This window comes from Bos grunniens, chromosome 1 (assembly GCF_055505025.1).
Source record: "Bos grunniens cultivar Pamir isolate PY7600 chromosome 1, Bosgru_T2T1.0, whole genome shotgun sequence".
NCBI lineage: Eukaryota > Metazoa > Chordata > Mammalia > Artiodactyla > Bovidae > Bos > Bos grunniens.
This window is the reverse complement of record NC_141165.1, coordinates 74,619,772-74,637,085: the sequence shown is the minus strand read 5'-3', so window position 1 is coordinate 74,637,085 and position 17,314 is coordinate 74,619,772. Positions and strand designations below refer to the sequence as shown.

Sequence of the window (17,314 nt, the reverse complement as noted above, 5' to 3'; positions counted from 1 at the left end):
TGAGTCAGGAAGATCCCCTGGAGAAGGACATGGCAGCCCACTCCAGTATTCTTGACTGGAAAATCATACGGACAGAGGAGCCTGGCAGGCTACAGTCCATGGGGCCCCAAAGAGTTGGACATGACTGAAGTGACTTAGCATGCACGCACAAACAGCTTTTAGATTTCATAGTCACATGAATAAACTCATCATCCCCACACTGCCATCATCACTCTTTCCTTCCATATGTCCAGTTTTGCTTTAAGGGAGCCCACTCAGCTCCCCCACACCAAAGACTGAGCCATGCTGTACAGGCTTTGTCACCCCTGACCCTTGCACACACTCACACACCCACACACACAAGAAAACAGAGCTCCAGAGACGTGGTTACACATGAATGGGAAGGATAGGTTTCTGAACCTGAGTCCAGTGTCTTGTGAGATGCAGTACAGCACAGAAGTCAGGAAATTAGATTCTCAAGTGAGACATCCTGGGTTAAAAGACTCAGGACTCGGCATCTTACCAGTTGTTGGCCTTGGGCAAGTTTATTTAACTCCCTGAAGTTTAGTTGCTTTTTCCATAGAAGGGAGACAATACAAGCACTCACCTCCGAGGATAAAATGATCAATACGAAAGTATAAATTACAGGATGACATAGAAATGGAAGAGGTTATCCATTCATAAAACTAAGGTCTCCAGGCTCAGGGAGTACATATAATACAAGCAACAATATAAGTGATAGTCACTAAGAGCATTTCACGTTAATGCTTCTATTCAAACGTACTCATAGAGTTTGCCATAACCAAATTTACCTCAGTGGGACCTTGTCCTGTGTGGTCACTCAGGCAGTCATATATGTAAAGGGGGTTTATGCAAAACTCTAGCACGATGAAGGTGTCACACAAGTGTATGTTCCTCGGTTCTTTGTCTCATCACAACAAAGATTTGGAGTGACGGACATTAAAGCCCCCTCAGCGGGTCACAGCGCTCAGGTCTTGGATAGACCGTGTTATAGCTCTCAGGTCTCGAATGGACCATGTTATAGCTCTTACACAAATCAGTGTTACAGCTCAGTGTTACAGCTCTATTTTATTTAGAAGATAGCAGGAAAATCCATCTTCGGGGCGTGAGGGCACGTAGATCCAAAGACACGAGGAGAAGAGTGCCCCGGCATGCAGGGAAGAGAGAGAGAGCGAGCTAGCTTTGGCTCCTCTATCTATATGTTTATATCTCCCTGGGCCTGTCCCATGTAAATTGAGCCAGCCAGGAATGTTGTTTGTTTTACATGAGGTCCTCACTCCAGTCCTCGGACCTTCCTTTGTTCTATTTTCGTGGGCTTTTCCCTTCCTTGTCTTCTAGCCACCACCATTTTAGACTCCTTTTCCCTATTCTACCTACCTAACATTCCCCCCTCAAGAGATGGGAGGCCCAATTCTTTGGGAATAGGGGCCTCGAGGTCTTTCTGGCTACTTCCTGCTGAACTGGGACGGCGAGGGGTATTGGGCCTCCCCCTCTTGTAGTCTCAAGCCTCAGAGTCCTTATAGCGGTGTCCAAGGGTATATGATATTTTCCGTGGTCAGCTGTAGTTTTATATCTTTGTTGAACTGTCACTGCATGTTGTAGCTGGTTGACCTGGGCAGGGACGAAACAGGTTAGACAATTGACAGTACATGGAATAATCATAAGCATCATCAATATAGCATAACAAGGACTAGTAGGGGCATTAGTCAATTTTAAATTAACATGGCCAGGATAGCTCAAGTCCCTCCTTGTTCAGGGATCAGATCTATCTCCTGTCTGTCTTGAAGTACAGTCTCTGTCAAGCTCTGTTGGCTCTTTAGAGTTATCCTGAGAAATTTTATCTCCAGAACAAGATTTTGGGGGTGTTCATTAGAATGGCACTCATTTGCAGTCCTGAATAGGTATCTGAGATCTCCCAGGGGCTCACAGGTGTATTGAGTGTCCTCTTCTGTTTTCTTCCATGGCTTGACTCATGAGTAGTGAATCCAGGAGTCATGTCCTGGTACCTTGACTGCTGTGGGGGTAAGAAAGTATTATAGGGGAGGGGCCCTTCCATGTGGGCTGGAGTTGAGCCTTTGGGGACCCATCTTTCCAGACTTTAATTAGGACTTGAGTCCCTGGAGCATATAGTGGTGACTCTTTAGAATCTTTTGGGTCCTGGTTCATACCCCACAAGTGTATATCCTGTTGGAATTGCCCAATAGCCATGGTATAAGACTGGAGGGTCTGAACCTCTGGATCTAGGAAGAGGTCATTGACATAAACAAAAGGTCTCTCATATAGCATCTCATAAGGACTAAGACCAACCTCTTCCTTAGGGGCAATGCGGGTGCGGAGGAGAGCTATTGGTAAAGCCTCCTTCCATCCCAGGGAGGTCTCCTGTGTTATCTTTTTTATTGCTGATTTTAAGAATTGATTGGCTCTTTCTACTTTTCCTGAAGATTGAGGCCTCCAGGCACAACGGAGATAATAAGTAATGCCCAATGCTTTCGAGACCCCTTGGGTGACCTTAGAAGTAAATGATGTCCCATTGTGACTTTGTAATGACCTGGGCAGACCAAATCTTGGAATGATTTCATGGAGCAGTTTTTTTTTTTTTTTTTTTTTACCACCTCCTTAGCCTTCTCAGTCTGGGTGGGAAAGCCTTCAATCCATCCTGTGAATGTATCTATCATGACTAATAGGTATTTGTACCCTTGAGAAACTGGCATCTGGGTGAAGTCCATCTGCCAGTCCTCTCCTGGGTAAGTCGCACGTCGTTGAACGGGCTGGGCCAGCTGGGGTCTTCGAGCTCCTTGGGGGTTAACTGGCAAGTGGGACAAGAGGAGACCACTTGCCTTATAGTTGTTTGGAAGCCTGTTCCTCTGAAGGACCTTTCTAGTAATCTTTGGAGGGCCTTTTCTCCTAAATGAGTAGTGGCATGTAAGGAGTTAACCAACTTCCATTGGAGGTTCCCAGGCAGAAAAAGGAGTCTCTCCTTTTGGAACCACCCGATATGATCTTCTTGAAAGCCCTCACTCTTAGCTTTAAGAGTCTCACCTTCAGTATATGAAGGAGTTTTTGGCAAATTAGTCTGTGGAACTAAGGTGGCAACCCCTGTTAGGTCATTGCTCTGTAATGCTGCTCTCTTAGCTGCCTGATCAGCTGTTTGGTTCCCTCGTGCCACTTTCATGCTCCCTTTCTGGTGCCCTTTACAGTGGGAGACTGAAACCTCAGTGGGCAGATGGACTGCCTCCAAGAGTCTAAGAATCTGATCACCATATTTGATTGGGGACCCTCGGGTGGTCAAGTGGCCCCTTTCTTTCCAAATAGCTACATGTGCATGTAGCACCAGAAAAGCATACTTGGAGTCAGTGTAAATGGCTATTCTTTTTCCTTTTCCCATCTCCAAAGCTCGAGTCAGGGCTATGAGCTCAGCTAATTGGCCTGAAGTACCTGGTGGCAGAGGTCTCAAAATTGGAGACTACTGCATACCTGCTCTTCTTTTTCCATCCAAGATAAAGCTGCTTCTATCAGTGTACCAGATTTCCTCAGGATTGGTCAGAGGATCTTCTGACAATCCCTCTCAGAGTTTTGTCCAGTGGTCCAAGGTTTCTAGACAAGAGTGAAAGGGGAGAGAGCCCTCGGGGGTAGGCAGGAAGGTGGCTGGGTTAAGAACTTCACAAGGGGATACAGTGAGGCCTGGATTTTCCATCAGCATTACTTGATATCTGAGGATTCTTTGATCAGACATCCATAAACGGCCTCTCCCATTGAGGAGTTGTTTTACTTGGTGGCTGGTAAAAATAGTTAGTTTGCCCTTAAAGGAGAGTTTTAAAGCATCTTCTATCATGATTGCAATAGCTGCAAGATTTCGAAGGCAGGGGGGCCAACCTCGGGTAGTTGGATCAAGCCTCTTGGATAAGTAAGCTACAGGCTGGGGCTCAGATCCCAACCTTCGAGTTAACATGTCCAAGGCTACTCCCTCTCTTTCATGAACATAAAGTTGGAATGCTTTTTCTGGGTCTGGCAACCTCAAGGCAGGTGCCTGAGTTAAGGCCTGTTTTAGTGTAGCCTCTGCCTTCTTTGAGGAGTTCCCCATATCAGTGGGATTTAATCATTCTGTCCCTTTAAGCTTTCATATAAGGGCTGGGCAATTAGACCATAGTTGGATATCCAGATTCTACAATATCCAGTTAGTCCCAAGAAAGCTCGCAATTGTTTTCGAGTCGTGGGGGAGGGCAACTCGAGGATTCCTTGTACCTGATCAGAGGACAGCCTCCTGGACTCGTGTGTAATCTGAACTCCCAGGTAAGTGACCTTTGTCTCGACCATCTGTGCCTTAGCACGGGAGATTTTATATCCCCTTTCTGCCAAGAAGTTTAGAAACTGAATTGCATGTTTTTGGGCACTTTTCTCATCTGGAGAGCAGATTAGTAGGTCATCTACGTATTGTAATATTTTCCCATTAGGTCCCAGGTCCAGATTTAGGAGATCCCGGCTCAGGGTCTGTCCAAACAGGTGGGGGCTATCTCTGAACCCCTGAGGTAATACTGTCCAAGTCATCTGTTGGTGTTTTTCTCCTGGGGCCTCCCACTCAAAGGCAAAAGTTATTGGGATTCTTTAGCCAGTGGTCTGCAAAAAAATGCATCTTTGAGATCCAAGACTGTAAGCCACTTGGCACTGGGTGGGATTTCTCCCAAGATTACATAGGGATTGGGTACTGTGGGATGGAGGGGGACTACAGCTTCATTTATGATCCGGAGATCTTGAACCATTCACCAGGTTCCATCTTTTTTCTTTACTGAGAGGATTGGGGTGTTACATGGTGAACTGGTGGGGACCAATAGTCCACAAGCAAGGAATTTATTTATTAAATGCTGTAGTCCCTCCCTAGCCTCTCTTTTGAAAGGATATTGTTTCCAGTTAGGAAACCGAGTGGGATCTCAGAGGACAATGATGACCGGTTCAGCTTGGTGGGCTTGTCCAGGAATCCCCTGGTTCCACACCTGGGCGTTAATTTTGTCTTCCCATAGTTTTTGGTCCCTCTCTATTGAAGGTGTAATGGGTTCTTCAGTAGTAACCAGGAGCTGTAGAGCTCTAGGGGCTGAAAAACCTCCCATCACAAGGGTGGTCCCCAGTTTAGTGAGTATATCTCTTCCCAATAAGGGAGTAGGACACTCAGGGACCACCAGAAACTGGTGGGAAAATATTTCCCCATCCCAGCAACAAAGAAGTGCTCAGGTGAATCTTTTAATAGTTGCTTTTCCTGTAGGAGCCAAAATGGTACAGGTTTGGGAGGAGAAGGCTCCAGAGTAGGAGATCAAGATGGAGTAGGAGATCAAGGCAGAGTAGGTAGCCCCTGTGTCAACCAAGAAATTCTCGGACCTACCTGCCACATCCAGTTGCACCCTTGGCTCCAGCCCCATGATGGTTATCTGTGACAGGCGGGCTGGCTGGAGCGGGCCGCTTCAGTCCTCTTGAACCATCGTGTGGGTAGGTTTGGCGCTTGACCTCGAGGCTCTCGAGTCTCGAGAGCAGAGTGCCACCCAATGTCCCAGTTGATGGCATTTGTGGCAAGCTGTTCTAGGAGACTTGTCTCGGTTTGGACACTCTTTGGCCCAATGCCCCACCTGTCTACAGATCAGGCATTTGTCTCGTGCCTTGTCCTTCAAGGACTCGGGGTTTGCCATAGGGCTTCTCTGGAGGGTGGCCAGCATCTGGGCATGCCTTGTCTCTTTCTTTTTCTCCTTCTCCTGGCCTTGGCCTCCTTCTCCTGTTCTCTGCTATAAAAGGTATTAGTGGCTGTCTGGACCATCTCATCTAAAGAGGCAGCAGGGTCCTGCTGTTGTAGCTGCTGTAACTTAATTCTGATATCTGATGCACATTGGGACAGGAATTTGTCCTTTAAAATCACCTGTCCCTTGTAAGAGTCTAAGTCCAGGTTGGTAAACTTTTGGAGAGCCTCTTTTAGCCTTTCCAGAAAGGCAATGGAGTTCTCATTGGACTCCTGAGTTATTGCTGAGACCCGGGCATAGCTAATTACTTTTTGTGGGGCTGCTTTCAGTCCTGCCTTCACACAAATTAGAAAATGATCTCTTTCCCAGATGTGCTCAGGGTCATTATAATTTCAATTAGGATCGGAGGAGGGGACTGCAGTTTCCCCTACTGGCTATCTATCACTGGACATGTGAAGCCCTGTTGCATACCTCCGGGCTTCCTTTAAGACCCTAGTATGTTCAGGGTCAGATAAAGTTTGACTAAATATGACCATGATGTCTTTTCACGTCAAGTCAAAGGCCAAGGTAATATGTTGGAATGTATCTATATATTTGCCTGGGTCATCTGTATAGCTTCCCAGGTCTTGTTTGATCTGTCTTAGTTCTAAGAGGGAGAAGGGCTTATGGACCCAGGTTGGTCCGAATTCTCCTCCAGTTTCAACTAAGGGACATACTTGAGCTGGCTTTTGTGGAGGGGGTGCTCCCAGATATGGGGGCACGTTTGGATACAAGGAAGGAGCACCAGGCAACTTGGGAGCTGTGGGAGGTGAGCCTTTATGAGGGGGTTCCTTTTCTTGGTTGCCTGTGCCTAACACCATTTGCCTAGTGGGCTCACTTTTAGGGCGTACAACAATCCCATACTTAAGACAGAGTTCCTTCATATCTCTTAGTAGGAAGAAAATTTGGACATAGGGGATCTCTGTCCATTTCCCTTGTCTTTTGCAGAATAATTCTAATTGCAGGATGGTATTATAATTTAAAGTCCCATCCTCAGGCCAGTGTTCCTCATCCCCCAGTGGATACTGTGGCCACGCAGTGGCACAAAAGAATTTCAAGCGACTTCTCCTTAGAGCTAGAGGGTCGAACAGCTTCCAGTTATCAAGGATGCATCTCAAGGGCGTCTGCCAGGAAGTGGATTGGTTATTTCCCATCTGAAAGACAGTCATGACAGGGAGAAAAGAAAAAGACCTCTTTCGATTTTTATGGGTGGACTTCCTTAGGGGTGAGTCTTTCTGAAGCTTATCCTACCCAGAACTGTTGCAACCTGAGAGCCAGGCATCCCTGGGTCAGGGTGCAGATCTTCAGGCAGGCTGAGGCATGACAGCCTCCTAGAGATCGAATCCCTGGGCAGGTCGAGGTGTGACGGCCTCCCGAGAATTGGGTCCCTGGGCAGGTCGAGGTGTGATGACCTCCTGGGACCCCTGGGACTGGCAGATCCCCGTGCAGGTTGAGGCGTGACAACCCTTCGAGGACCAGATCCCTAGGCAAGTCAAGGCGTGATGACCTCCTGGGACCCCCGGACTGGAGTTGGGCATCCCCAAGATCTCCAGTGTGACCAGTACTGGGTAGGATTAGGGGGTTGGATATTATAGAGTATTTCCCTCCCAAGGCCAGCTATTTTCTGGTTGTCTCTCCAGAAGATTGTAGAGGCAACCTTGCAGGTCTGGATGGGGCTCAGGAAAAGAGCATGAAACAGGAGGGAAGAGGTCAGAGCACAACCTTTGAAAGAATGACATAGCACAAGGGTATAATGTAAACCAATTAAAATCAACTGGGTCCAAGATGACAAGGCAAATTCAAGTAAACCTTAATCCCCAATCTATAAACCAACAGACACACCCAGAGGTGGCAGGACACCTCCAAGGCACAGTCAAAAGAGGGAGGAGTGGGTGGTTCCCCAATGGTTGGGATGATCCTCCCACTCACGAACATATGAATTCACCCTGCTTGCAAAACCTAGCCAGGCCACATTCCATGGCCAGTACCCTGTAGAGTGGGCGCTACTCTCTGAATCTTAGCAAGTCTACCTCTTACCTACCGCTTTGACTCTCAATGAATTTTTGCAATAAGACCTCAGAGCCTGAGCTTTATTAGGTACCCGAAGCCATTCTGGGTTTTGGTCGGGCTCAAGTCCCGGGAGAGGGCTGAAGGACAGGAGGAAAAAGCAGTGGGAAAAACGTGCCAAGGAATCCCCTTCATAGCCCGCCGGAAAATTTGCTAAATATCTGACCAGTGCTCACAGTTTCATTGGTCTGATCCTTGGCACAGAGAAGAGAAAGGACAGATGAACCCCCACCGGCTTGTGTAACAGCTACTGGGGCTCAGCAGATAGCGCCTTTGGGACATGCTGAGGAGTAGCCTCTCCAGAGTCCCTCAATTGTGCCCCCTGCTGCCCACCTGTTCACAGGAGGTTCAAGGAAACAAGAAACGAGAGACTGTAAAGGAATTAAGATTTCATTAGGCATGTCCCTCCAGCCATAGGAGCGAGGACCTCTTACCTTAACCGGAGGTCTTCTGGAATCTGAGACTGGGCCACGTGAGCTTTCTGCTGCGGGTTTTTCTCTGTCCCGGTTTCTTCCCCTGTGCTGGGTTTTCTTCGCATTCCACCTCTACCGCGGGAGCTTCGCTGAGTTGGGCTCCTGCTGTGCCTGGAGGTTGTATCAGGCAGGTTAAATCCGAGTCACGGCAACATAGATGTCACGCGAGTGTATGTTCCTCGGTTCTTTGTCTCTTCACAGCAAAGATATGGAGTGACGGACATTAAAGCCCCCTCAGCGTGTCACAGCTCTCGGGTCTTGGATAGACCGTGTTATAGCTCTCAGGTCTCAAATGGACCATGTTAGAGCTCTTAAACAAATCAGTGTTACAGCTCTATTTTATTTAGAAAATAGCAGGAAAATCCATCTTCGAGGCATGAGGGCATGTTGATCCAAAGACACGAGGAGAAGAGCGCCCCAGCGTGCGGGGGTGGGGTGGGGGGGCGCGTAGAGAGAGAGAGCTAGCTTTGGCTCCTCTATTTATATGTTTATCTCTCCCTGGGCCTGTCCTGTGTAAACTGGGTCAGCCAGGAGTGTTGTTGGTTTTACTTGAGGTCCTCACTCTGGTCCTCGGACCTTCTTTTGTTCTATTTTCGTGGGCTTTTCCCTTCCTTGTCTTTTAGCCACCGCCATTTTGGACTCCTTTTCCCTATTCTACCTACCTAACAAAGGTAAGCCCAAAGGCCAAGTTTCAGGGACTGAGATTCCCATCCCCATGCAGTGTGTAAACAGATGCCCCAGGAGGTTAGATGAACAGCTAGTCCAGTTGAGGGAAATCTGTGAACTTCTGCCTGAGTTTTCTATTTAAAATAGATAACTTCTGTGGTTTTGAGAGAACCTTTTTTCTTGCAATTGGAATATGTTTATTGAAGAAAATTCAGAAAATAATGATAAGCAAAAAGTAGAAAATATCATTTTTCATCCCGTCTCCAAGGGAAAAATAGAGTTGGTATTTTTTTTGCATCTTTTTTGTGTATGTATGCATTTATGTGTTTGTGTAACACATACTTTTTAAAAAACCCAAATGGCGCCCATCCCATATAGACTATTTTATTTCCACTTTACCATAAACCTAAATATTTCCCCATGTCAACAAACAAGGCCTTACATTCTTGCTGCTCACTATGGTACTGAGGCAGCAGCACAGGTCCCACCGGGGAGCTAGTGAGAAATGGAGTATCCCAGGTCCCACTTCAGATCTGCTGAATCAGAATCTGCATCTTAACAAGCTCTCCCAAAGGATGTGCCCCACAGGGTCTGAGGAGCATCAGCTGACAGCATGTGTTTAAAGGCCACACAGTCTCCCATAGCATGGCTGAACCATAATCGATTTCACCTCTCACTGGTGGGGATTTCCTTGCTTGACAGAAGCAGATCCCTGGAGGATCTTGGACTTCCCAAGGCTGTCCTTGACCTTCCCATCCACCCTCTAGCAGAGAACTCTTCCCTAGCTGTGGGTCCCCTCTCTGTTCTCCCTGTTTCCCAGATGACCTCTTGGACCCTTCAGAGTCCACCCCCAGGAGACTCCTGACAGCTAGGGAGATACATCCTTGCATGTTCTCCATGGGCTGAATGCACCTGCTCACCTCTGTCATCACCTTCCTCCATCTGGACCCCCGGTATGGAGCCACAGACTTTCCTCAGGCCCCCGTGGAGGCTTGGAGCAGAGCCCTTGGCCAAAGCAATGCCCAGGCCCCTCCCGGGGGCAACCCAGGCTCAGCAATTCCTCAGCCCTTCCTGAAATTCCTTTCAACCTGCTACTCTCATAATCCCTTCTCACTGTGGTGAACTTCAGCCCAATCTGAACTGCCCCCTTAAATGCTGCCTGGGCCTCCATTTCCGGCCCCCCACCTCCCTTCTCCCTGTCCCACCCTCAGCCCCTCCCTTCCTCAGGTCCCCTCTCTGATCAGGACACCCCTCTCAGCCCCTCCTCTCCACCCCCAACGTTCCTCCCCTCCCTCCCCTAGAAACAGCCTCCCACTTCTCACCCACGCCTTCACGCCTCCCTTTCCAACTTCCTCAATTTTCACCTCTCCCCCAAATTCCAATCCGGTCCCTGGGAAAGGAAAAGCGCCTCTGGTCCCACCCTGCCTGTGTGTGGTCCGAGGTGGGGTGGGGGTCGCTGGGGGCGGGGGAGGAGGATGCCTTGCTGGTCCGCCCACCCGGGCTGGAGAGGGTGAATGGAGCCCAGTGTGCCCCTGCTCTGTGGGCGGATGTCAACGGCCGGGGTGTCACTGGGTAAAAAGGGGCCCGTGACGGCTGTGAGGCAGCCCTGAAAATTCTCCCCGGTCCGCCAGCCCAGGGGAGAGCCAGATGCGTGCGGCGAGCTGGGCAAGAAAGAATGACAGTGAACAATAAACTGTGACCCCGACCGCGACCACCTCGCTGGGCTTCCGTGGGGGCTGGGCGTCCCGGATCAGAGCCACCGTCTCCAGGGCGCCGAGACCTAAAGTCCCTAAGAACCAAAGGAGAACCGAAGCCCGATGCTCTAGCTGCACCTGCCGCGGTGCCGCAGGGAGAGACGATGGGTTCCATGGCGCCCCCCACAGTCGAACTTTCTCCCTTTATACACGTTTGATAAGCAATTGAGGAAGATATTCTCAAAATAATACAGATAAGCTTCTATTTTCACCGATCAGAATAGTAAGCTTCTTTTTTTAAAAAAAAATGAGAAAGTGTCTTTGTGCTTAGTAATGATAAAGGTTCAGAGACAGGTAGTCAACCATGCACTGCCGGGCAGAGAGTGAACAGGTCCATTTCTGGGCAAAATGTAATACTACTAAGAACTGAAGCTTCAGTGCTCACACAGTTTGATACTGTAATTCTACATGTGAAAATGTTTCAGAAGGAATAATCCCCAATACTCCCCAAAGCACAGACATCCTTTGTGCTGAAAAATGACAAAGAGCTTATTAACACTGGAATCAACATATTGGGAATTGGATAAGTATATTACAAGTTGGGATATCATTCTGTCATTAACAACATTGATGAGTTTTTGATAACATGAGGAAATCTTAAGAGAAAGAAACAGAATTTCATATACATGGGATAATCACAAGTATACAGAAATAAACATAAGAGACTGTATAAAATGGAAGTGGGTGGTTTTCCCTTTTACCATTTTATGAACTATTTCAGAGCTACATCTAGATCTAGAGAATAATTTAGCCATTACTAAGCACTAGAAATGCAACATTCTGCCTGATGTGGCCCCTCAGGGACCCCCGAGGGAAAACTCTACACGCTTTTATTAAATGTGAATGATTCCTGAACATTATATAACATTGCTTTAACTACTTCAAACTGTCTTACTCGGATACTTCTGTGACTTACTTTTTCCAGTCAACATGATTCTTTGGGGATTTACCCATCCTGACTCACGGTTGATAAATTCAAATCTGGTTCACTTAGTAAATGAGTTAATATTCATAAGGAACTTTGAGCAGGGTGCTACATGAGTTTTGGGGTTTTTGATAAATACAAATCCATTTTCCCTTAAGTATAGTGTACTATTGTGTTAATATTAGGTTGCATTTATTTATCCATTCTCCTACTGATGAAAAAATCAGACTGTCTTTTGTCCTGACTACAAACAATGCTGCTATGGACATTCTAGTCCATATCTGCTTGTGCACGTGTGTGAGTGTGAGAGTTTCTGTAGGGTGCACACCTAGAATCAGGGCTGCACAGTTGCAATGGATGCTCAGAAGCAGTGTGGCAAGTTACTGCCAACGAATGAGTCATTGTGTTCCCAATCCTCACCCCCACACTTGCTATGGTCAGATTTGTTCATTTTCTCCCCAATTTAATGGCTCTGTAGAGAAGGCAATGGCACCCCACTCCAGTACTCTTGCCTGGAAAATCCCATGGATGGAGGACCCTGGTAGGCTGCAGTCCATGGGGTTGCTAAGAGTCAGACACGACTGGGTGGCTTCACTTTCACTTTTCACTTTCATGCATTGGAGAAGGACATGGCAACCCACTCCAATGTTCTTGCCTGGAGAATCCCAGGGACGGGGGAGCCTGGTGGGCTGCCGTCTATGGGGTCGCACATAGAGTCAGACATGACCGAAGCGATTTAGGAGCAGCAGCAGCAGCAGTATATTTCTGGATGGTTTTAATTTGCATTTCCCTGATAACCATGAGTTTAGAGGTGAGGTATCTACTCACATGTTTACTGGTTATTCGTATTATTTTTATTCTGTAAACTCCTGTTCCTCACCTTTTCCTTTCTTTGTACTGGCTGTTGTCATTTTCTTGTTGACTTACAAGAATTCTTACATATTTTGGATATTAACTATGACAATAAATGTGAATGAGTTGACTTTCCACATAAAATACAGCAATTATTAAATCAAACAACAAAATCCAAATATATAATGTTTATAGGAAGCACACTTAAAATGAAGTGATACAGAAAGGTTGATGATTAAAGAAATGGCAGATAAATGCAAACAAAAGGAAAGCAGAAATGACAACATAGATGATGTGAAACTTAAGATAAAAAGTATTAAATAAGACAAAGATAATCACAAAAGGCACATTTTAAGGAGAAGGCATTAGTCATAAACCTCTAAAACTAAACATCTTGGCAGCCAAATATATAATGCAAAAACTTTTAGAAATATAAGAAGAACCTCATTTTAAAACATGCATGCATAATTAAAGTATTCTAATATAATTCTTTCAAAATCTGACAGATCTAGATGATAAAAACTTAGCCAGAACATAGAGGATTTGAGTATTAAAATCAACCAGCTGAATTTAATAAATGCATACAGAACTTTGAAACCTAAAAATACAGAACATGCTTTTTTTCTTATGTCAATAAAACATTTAACTATTTATATAGCATATTTCAATGTCATGTATATTTCTATATTCATGTATCACATATACTATATATCCACCATGTACTTGGCCACAAATAAAACTTGACAAATTCAAAAAAGTGAAGATTTTGTAAGATGTGTTCTTCTGATCAGCGTTTTAGAATTCAAATGAATAATAAACAGAAGACCCCCAAACTATTAGCCACTTAGAATAAAAATAACCTCTAAATCAATACATAAATCAAAATAGAAACCAAGAACTATCTAGAAAGCAATGAAGTGTATGTTCATACTAACATTTTAGTATGTTAAACCCATATTCTGGGGAAAATTATAGTCTTCAATGCCTTTACTGTTAAAGAAGGCTGAAATTAAAGGAATCAAGAACTCTTCTTAGGAAATTAAAAACAAACAAACAATCTAGCCAAACAGATTAATAAAAGTAGAACTCCAAATCACTGAAATAGACAAAAAAGAAAGAATAAATCATAAATTAATTTTTGTACTGTGGTAGAATATACATGATATTTATCATTTTAACCTTTCGTAAGTGTGCAATTCCATGGTCTTAAATACATTCATAATGTTGTGTAACTATCACTATTTATATTCAAAACTTTATCATCTTCAACAAAAACTTTGTACCCATTAAAAGAAACCCCTCCTTTCTCCCTCCCCCCAAACCCCTGGTAACCTATTTTCTGTCTCTATGAATTGTTTACCCTAGATACCTCATAAGTGGAATCATTACAATATTGGTCCTTTTGTGTCTTGTGTATTACAGTAAGTATAATGTTTTCAAGATACATGTTGTAGCATGTATAAAATTTTAATTTCTTTTTATGGTTGAATAATATTCTACTGTAAGTATATTTTACATTTTGTTTATCCATATTTTGGTTATCTGTTGACAGATACGTGGACTGTTGCCACCTTTTGCCTATTGTGAATAATTCTACTATGAACATTGGTGTACAAGTATTTGTTTGAGTTTCTGTATTCAATTTTTGGAATGTATACATAGGTGTGTAATTCCTGAGTCATATGGCAGTTCTATGACAAATGTAAGTGTTTTGTAAGATCAGCTGATCTTACAAACAAGAGAGACAATGCCCACCATCAGGGACAAACAAGAGAGATCAAATACAAGCGGTAGTAGAAATTAGAAAAGCTATACAGATACAAAAGAGAGAAAAATAATTATAAGACAATATTATAAACAACTCTATAACAACCAACTTGAAAATCTAGAGAAAACTGTTGAACTCCTAGAAAAATACAAATTGACACCAAAAGAAACAGAAAATTCAAATAATTGGTTGCTACAAAAGAGACGGAAAAAGTAAAAACAGTACAGTATAGGAATAGAAGGACACTTCTTAACTGTGATAAAGAATATTTATCAAAAATCAGTAGCAAATATCTTACTAAAACAGTGAAACCTTCAAACCATTTCCATTAATATTATGCAGGAAGAAGGGATACTCACTGTGACTGTTACTAGCTAACTTACTTTAAAGGCTCTATAAAGTGAAAGTGAAGTCGCTCAGTCGCGTCCAACTCTTTGAGACTCTATGGACTGTAGCCTACCAGGCTCCTCCGTCCATGGAATTTTCCAGGCAAGAGTACTGGAGTGGGTTGCCATTTCCTTCTCCGGGGGATCTTCCCGACCCAGGGATCGAACTCCGGTCTTCTGCATTGCAGGCAGACGCTTCACCATCTGGGCCACCAGGGAAGCCCTTAAAGGCTCTATAGCATTATTAAAACAAAATAAACTAGTAAGAATAAATTCTGAAAGCAGAAAAACAGTTCTGTACTTGCAGATGGTGTGATTGTATATTGAGAAGAACCCAAGAGACCGTTGTTTAAAAAAAAAAATCTATCAAAGAAGAAATAAATAAACAAGATATTTACAGACTGCAATAACTACTCTGCAGGAAAGGAACAGAGTAATGATAGAAAGTAGCTAGGCGAAGGACCCTGCTTTAGACAGGCTGTGCAAAGCAGACTCTTCTGTAGGGGGTGGATCCTGAAACTGGACTTGGGCAATGAGAAGGAAGAGCTCAGGGTGGCACTCCAGCCAGGGAAAACACTGTGTGCACAGGGAGCTTGAGGAACTGCAGGAAGGCCATCATGGATGGCACCGCTGGGAGGGGGTGGCGCAGGCTGGTGGTAGGCAGAACCCCGGGTCTGGCACGGGTCGGTACTCGGCGCGCAGAGCCCCGGGACCTCAGGAAGTTCAGAGCTTGCCCACTGGAGGGCAGTGACGCGCTTCTCAGAAGAGACCGCCCGGGAGCGTTTGGTTCTCGAGCCCGGCTCCAGAATCCCACCGGAGGTGTAGGGGAAAGTAGTCCTCAGATCCCACCGAGTAGGTTAGGAAAGCACGCCGCCAACATACACACAGGCCGTGGAGTAAACGGGGGCAGACCGATGGAAGAAGCCAGGTTAGGGATCAAGTTAAGGTGGTCCTTAACGTGGAGGGCAGCAGGGGTACCTAGTCCTGTTTGAGACCGAAACTCCTCTCACGCCAGCTCCGAAGCAATTTTCCCAGTGTTGCCACCACGCCTAAATCCCCACGTTAGAATCACTGCAGTTATTACAGAAGACCCCAGTCAAATGCGCATGTGTTAACCACTGCTGCCCAAGGACAACTCGTTAGTCGCATGGGACACAGTGACACACTAGCACAGGTTAAATTTGCCCTGAAGTGGGAATGGGGAGATCTTTGGGCTGTAGGTTGTCGGGGATGTTGTTACTGCCTCAAGGACTGCAATGATGACCACTGTTTATTCACTTGTTTCTTGCCAGGTGTCAAAGAGCTTTGTTGGATTATCCTTCCTAATAAAACAGCATCTTGAGATCTCTTGATCTGCTGGATTTTCCCACTGCAAAGTTACTGTTTTTCCCTTCGTAATTAATGAATACTGGGGGGAAGTTACCGAGACTCTGCAATATTGTTTATCCTCAAACTTCCCGTCACTTCTCCATATCCTTGGACTGCCTCTGCAACACCCCTCCAGGCTGGCATTGGTGGCTTTTGCTTTTGGTTCAGCTTTCCTTCACTCCAGCCTCACCGGAGTAACTCACTGTGTTTGCATCTGCCTCCCCCTCAACTCCCTTCCTCTGACCCCTCCTCCCACCCTGCACCTGGCATTGGCACTCCTGTGGGTTTCGACAACCAGGCTCTGGACCCCTCTGTGGACCTCTTTCTCTTTCATCTAACTCCACTCTTTTCCTCTCTTCTCCCCTCCTCCCCAGTGGATTCTTCCTTGGTGGCTCCTTCTTTGTTGAATTCCCACATCCTTCAAACTCCGCAAATCATATCCTTTACCATTTGCTTGGGAAGAACCAAGCCTAGATCCTGAACCACACCGTTGGGCTGCATCCTCCAGGACCACAAGCTCTGTGCTTGCCCAGTTTCAAGACCAAAGAAAGAGCCTGGAGTCAGAAACACCAATGGTCTAATGCATGTAGAGCTTACTTGTCTGAAGCAAGGTTCTGGAGTGACACCCCACCATACTCAGCAGGCAGGACATGGCGGCTTCACTCGCCGGGGCAGAGGAGGTTATCAGTTACGGGGGGATTTGTCAGGTTGGCTCATGAGTTACCAGGAAAACCAGCAGAAGAGCACGTCTCTCACCACTCCTTTGATAAGCTATCAGGTGGAGATGTTCTGCTCTAAAATTAGAACGCTCATTAGCTGGGGTAGGGTCAAGTATGTAGGAAGGTCAGTCAGGTGAACAGAGTGTAGGTGCAGCAGGCACTGGTTGAGCAGAAGACATACAGGCAGCAAGAGAGCCACAATTTTGGGTGGCCTGATGATAGGTATTGTTGTTGGTGTCTAGTAGCTAAGTCGTGTTTGACTCTTTTGTGACCCCATGGACTGTAGACTTCCAGGTTCATCAGTCAGTGGGATTTCCCAGACAAGAATCCTGGAGTGAGTTGCCATTTCCTTCTCCAGGTTATATGTATGTTAACTTCCTAATCCTTTCTCTATATTCTCCAAACATCTCCACCTCCACAAGCATCCTTTCCTCCTTCCATCCAATCTCAGACAACTAGCAAAGGCCTTTGGGGCCAGCTGGAGCTCTGACACCACCTGGTAGAGTAGAGCGAACACTGGCTGTGGGGGAAGTCAAATCTGATGTGGCCCCTAGTGCCACCGTTTACTAGCTATATGACC

General features: G+C 45.8%; 2 long non-coding RNA genes across 5 annotated transcripts; one reads left to right on the top strand and one right to left on the bottom strand.

The window, feature by feature from the left end:
* Positions 1-1,036: 1,036 nt before the first annotated feature.
* Positions 1,037-17,049, bottom strand: LOC147379664 (uncharacterized). Of its 3 annotated transcripts, none has more exons than XR_015162784.1 (3): positions 16,613-17,049; positions 8,258-8,407; positions 1,037-1,611 (listed from the first exon to the last, which is right to left on the bottom strand). It is a non-coding gene; the product is annotated as an uncharacterized LOC147379664 (long non-coding RNA). The 3 variants fall into 3 exon arrangements; XR_015162783.1 differs by lacking the exon at positions 1,037-1,611 and adding an exon at positions 2,018-6,910; XR_015162785.1 differs by lacking the exon at positions 1,037-1,611 and adding an exon at positions 3,487-3,622.
* On the top strand, positions 14,966-16,262 carry LOC147379665 (uncharacterized). 2 transcript variants are annotated; one of them, XR_015162791.1, is made up of 2 exons: positions 14,966-15,575; positions 15,940-16,262. It is a non-coding gene; the product is annotated as an uncharacterized LOC147379665 (long non-coding RNA). The 2 variants fall into 2 exon arrangements; XR_015162786.1 differs by having other exon boundaries at positions 14,966-15,821.
* Positions 17,050-17,314: the final 265 nt, after the last annotated feature.